This window comes from Suncus etruscus, chromosome 11 (assembly GCF_024139225.1).
Source record: "Suncus etruscus isolate mSunEtr1 chromosome 11, mSunEtr1.pri.cur, whole genome shotgun sequence".
NCBI classification, from domain to species: domain Eukaryota; kingdom Metazoa; phylum Chordata; class Mammalia; order Eulipotyphla; family Soricidae; genus Suncus; species Suncus etruscus.
The window spans coordinates 2,602,623-2,607,581 of record NC_064858.1 but is presented as its reverse complement, the minus strand read 5'-3'; positions in this window follow the sequence as shown (position 1 = coordinate 2,607,581).

Below are 4,959 nucleotides of genomic sequence, written 5' to 3'. Positions count from 1 at the left end.
GGAGGAGGGAAGGAGGAAGAGAAGGAAGAAGAGAAGGAAAAGGGGAGGAAGAAGAGGAGGAGTGGGAGGAGGGAGAAGAGGAGGAGGAAAGGAGGGAGACGAGGAGGAAGAGAAGGAAAGCAGGAGGAAGAGGAGGAAGAAGAGGAAGAGGAAGAGGAGGAAGGGAGGAGGGAGAGAAGGGAAGAAGAGGAGGAAGAGAAGGAAAAGAGGAGGAAGAGGAGTGGGAGGAGGGAGAAGAGGAGGAGGAGGAAAGGAGGGAGAGGGGGAGGAAGGAAGGAAAAGGGGAGGAAGAGGAGGAAGAAGGGGAAGAGGAGGAGGAAGAGGAGGAGGGGAGGAGGGAGAGAAGGGAAGAAGAAGAGGAGGAGGAAGAAGAAGGAAAAGGGGGAAGTGGAGGAGATGGGAGGAGGAAAGAGGGAGGAGCGGGAGGAGGGAGAGGTAGAGGAGGGAAGGAGGGAGAGGAGGAGGAAGAGAAGGAAAAGGGGAGGAAGAAGAGGAAGAGGAGGAAGAGGAGGAGGAGAGGAGGGAGAGGAGGGAAGAAGAGGAGGAAAAGGGGGAAGCGGAGGAGATGGGAGGAGGAAAGAGGGAGGAGCGGGAGGAGGGAGAGGAGGAGGAGGAGCAGGCGGAGGACGAGGACGAGGACGAGGACGAGGACGAGGACGAGGACGAGGACGAGGACGAGGACGAGGACGGGCAGGCCCGGGAGCAGCGGCAGGAGCCGAAGCGCGCTGGGCCCGAGCCGCCACCCAGAGATCCCCGGGCCTGGCCGGGCCGGGGGCGAGTGAGTGCTCAGCGCTGCGGACAAACCCAACCTGGCCGGGCCGGGCCCCGCCCCGCCGCGGAGGGCGGCCGGCGATTGGCCGCGCGCCGTCGCAAGCCCCGCCTCCGCCCTCGCCATTGGCCGGCTCGGGTGCAATCCGAGCGCACGGTTAGGTTGCAAGCGCTTTCTTACACGTGGGTTCTGCGCAGTGGCCGCGGGCGGGCGGCAGGGGGCGCGCGCGAGCCCGGAGCGGGGCCTGGGTCCCGGGGCAGCCGGGCCGGGCGGCGCAGCCTTGGGGCGGGGGGCGGTTGGGGGACCCTCTGGAGCGCGGGGACCCCGGCTCTTCCTCCCAACCAAAGCAGCTGAGCTTTGGGAGTCGCGTTTGCCGGCAGCCGCTGACCCCGGGCCACGAAGAGAGGGCGGGGAGGGGAGCTGGGGCTGGCTGAGGGACGGTGAGGGCAGCGTGCTGGAAGCGATGCCCCTGCTGCTCTCTGGCTCTCTGGACAAGAAGTGGGCGCTGGGAGGAGAGACAGTGACAGGCAGGGCAGGGTACCCCTGCGGGAACGGTATTTCAAACCACAGTGCCTAAAAGGAAAAAGGGGGGAGAGAGAGAGACAGACAGACAGACAGACAGACACACACACACACACAGACACACACACAGAGACAGACACACACAGAGAGACAGACACACACACAGAGACAGACACACACACACACATAGAGAGAGAGACACACACATAGACAGACACACACAGAGAGACACACACAGAGACAGAGAGACACACACACAGACAGACACACACAGAGACAGACAGACACACACACAGAGAGACAGACACACATAGAGAGACAGACACACATAGACAGACACAGAGAGACAGACAGACACACAGAGAGACAGACACACACATAGAGACAGACACAGAGAGAGAGACAGACACACACATAGAGAGAGACAGACACAGAGAGAGACAGACACACACACACACATAGAGACAGACATAGAGCGAGACAGACACACACACAGAGACAGATACACAGAGAGAGACAGACACACGCAGAGACAGACACACACAGAGACAGATAACACACATAGAGAGAGACAGACACACAGAGAGAGACACACACACAGAGGAGAGACAGACAGAGAGAGAGAGAGAGAGACACACACACAGAGAAGAGACAGACCCAGAGAGAGAGAGTGAGAGAGAGAGAGAGAGAGAGAGAGAGAGAGAGCCCCTCCCTATTGCATCTCTTACACCAAAATAAAAACCAGATGGAACAAAGAATTAATGAATCCATGATGCAACTTAAGCGTGCACACTTATACGTATAATGATGTGTAGGAAAGATTTTTCCAAGCAGGGTGCAAATTCCAGAGACTGTTAAGAAAATGATTGATATATTTTATTGCGGGGCTGGGGTTGCAGAGGGGGGAAAGAATTTTTTAAAAAGAAAAATGTAATGTGCTGCCCAAAATACAATCTAAAAAGCCCCAAGACCAATGACAAGCTGGGAATTTTTCTGTTTACAGATATTGGGGGACAAAAAAGTTAATTCCCCCAAATTTATGGAGCGCTCCTAGGAACAAGTGTAGAAAAATAAGCAAATGAAAGAAACACAAGTGTTCCATCTCTTTCACCTTCATGAAAGGGCTACAAATGTAAACAAGCATGTTACAAAACTCCACAGCCTGGAGGGACATCAATGGTAGATGCTTGAGATTAAATTATCTACAACATTTTCTATGTACTTAAGTGAAATACGCACAATATAACATGTCAAAAATAATTCTGAGGGCTGGCGCGATAGTACTGTGGGGAGGGCGTTTGCCTTTCACACAGTCGACCTGGGTTCCATCTCCGGCATCCCACTAGGGTCCCCTGAGCCATCCAGGAGGGATTTCTGAGCACAAAAGTGAGAAATAACCTCTGAGCGCCACCACCGAGTGTGGTCTCAAAAATTTCAAGCAGGGGTCGGAGCAGTGGCACAGCGGTAGAGCATTTGTTTGCCTTGCACCCGGCTGACCCAGGGCAGACCACGGCTCGATCCCCTGGTGTCCCATATAGTTCCCCGAGCCAGGAGCGATTTCTGAGTGCATAGCCAGGAGTAACCCCTGAGCGTCACTGGGTGTGGCCCCAAACCAAAAACCAACAACAAAAAATAAATAAATTTTCTGGGCCTGGAGAGATAGCACAGCGGCTTTGCCTTGCAAGCAGCCTATCCAGGACCAAAGGTGGTTCGTTCGAATCCCGGTGTCCCATAGGGTCCCCCGTGCCTGCCAGGAGCTATTTCTGAGCAGACAGCCAGGAGTAACCCCTGAGCACTGCCGGGTGTGACCCCAAAACCAAAAATAAAATAAAATAAAATAAATTTTCAAGCCAAAGTAGCAGCAAGAATAATTTGAAATTCTCAGCCTTCTCATCTAGAACCCACAGTAGCAGACGGTCCCACTCGAGCAACCTCGAATACACACAGACTGAGAAAAAGGCCGCGTGGATTCAAAGCACAAACCCTTGAACACCACACAGGAAGGAAAGGTGTATCGGGGTGAGGCGAGGTTCTGGGAAGCTGCAGAAGTTTCTGGAAAGGCAAGGGGCCCTCTAGGAGGACGTGAGGTCTGGGAGGAACTGGGAGGGCGCAGCTCCAGTTCTCTCCTGTCCGTCCCCTTTGTTCGCTTTTCCTGTCATTCCTACCTCTGGCTGAGCTTCCTGGGGGGCTCCCAGGCTTTGCGAGCAGCCGACTGACAGGGCTTTGCTCCCAGCAGAGGGGCTACCACTGTGCTCACCAGCACAGCTCTGAGGGCCCTGCCCAGACTGGGCCAATAAAGTCTTGGCAGGTTGTCAGGGCTCGAGGAGTACCCGAAGCTCATCTGTGGGGTCCCCAGTGACCCTGACTAGGCTAATTTGAGTCCCTCGGGAGAATCACAAAGAGTGCACTCCGCCCCTCCAGGGATCAGGCACATTAGGGAGACAGTCATTGCGGGTTCCGGAGAAGAGGGCCTGGGGGCTGGACGCGTCCCCAAAGGCCCAGCTTCCATCTCTGGCCCTCAGCATCGCAAGAAGAGGCAAAAAGCAATAATAAAGGCAAAACAAAACATATACTTTTACTGTGCACAATACCCTCTGGGTGCCCGCGTCATCACCCCCAGATCCCGCAACGAGGTAGAAGCGGGAACATGACCCGACTAAAGGGAAGAGTGGATTTGGGGGTGGGGGCAGCCCTGTGTGCTGGCTCAGGTCCACACTCTTGCAGGCTGGGCCCAGTTGTCCTGCACGTCGTGGCAGGGTGCCAGCCAGCTGCCGATTCCTCGGCCCCAGGAGCAGCCAAGGTTAAAACCGCAGCCCGAGATCATTCTGGGGTAATGCCCACATGTTTGGGCTCCTAAGGGGTGACCAGGCTGGAGAGCAGAGAAGAACAGTGTCCCCGGGCCCAGAGATCTCCCCCTTGATCAGTTCCAGGATCCACTGCGGGACCTGCTCATGGCTGGAGAATTCACTGCGAGGCACCTGTGAGAACTCAGAAGCAAGAAGCATCCCTGAGAGAAAGTGGTGGAAAATGGGGCCCTTCTTCGAGAGCCCACATGGCCCTCAGACTAGGGGCAGGAAGGATATTCAGGCTGCCAGCTTGAGCTGGCAAGAGTCTGGGCAGCCTCACGGTGCCACTGGAAACTGCATTTCTGAGTGGACTGCGGGGTCTTTTGGGCCTGACACACACGTTCTCTCTCTCAACCAGACAGAGCCAGATTCCCAAGAAAGAACGAGGCGGGTTCCCCAAGCTCTCTCTCCCGCTCGCCCCAGGATGGGGCCAGGATCAGCCTCGCAGAGAGAGGAAGCTTGGCTGCAAAGTCGAGAAGACCGATCTCCGAGGCAGCCAGCCAGGGCCCTGCAAACCCCTCTGTGTCTTTGATTTGCACCTTGTGGCTGCTTCTTAAAGTGGGGTACCACCTGGGCAGGGATGGCTGGTGAGATAACCCCAGAATCAGCGGTCAGATCTCAGCCAGGCTAATATTTAACATTAGAACACAGAGTTTCATTAAATACGTATGGGAGGGATGGGGAAGGGGGGGGGGTCCAAGTGGGATGGGGATGGGCAGGACCCAGCTGTTTGGGGGTGCGGCAGGCACACAGGAAGGGCTGAGGGGTACATCCTTCCCTCCACCAACAGTTCTCGGCAGCACTCGGACCCAGAATCTCAGG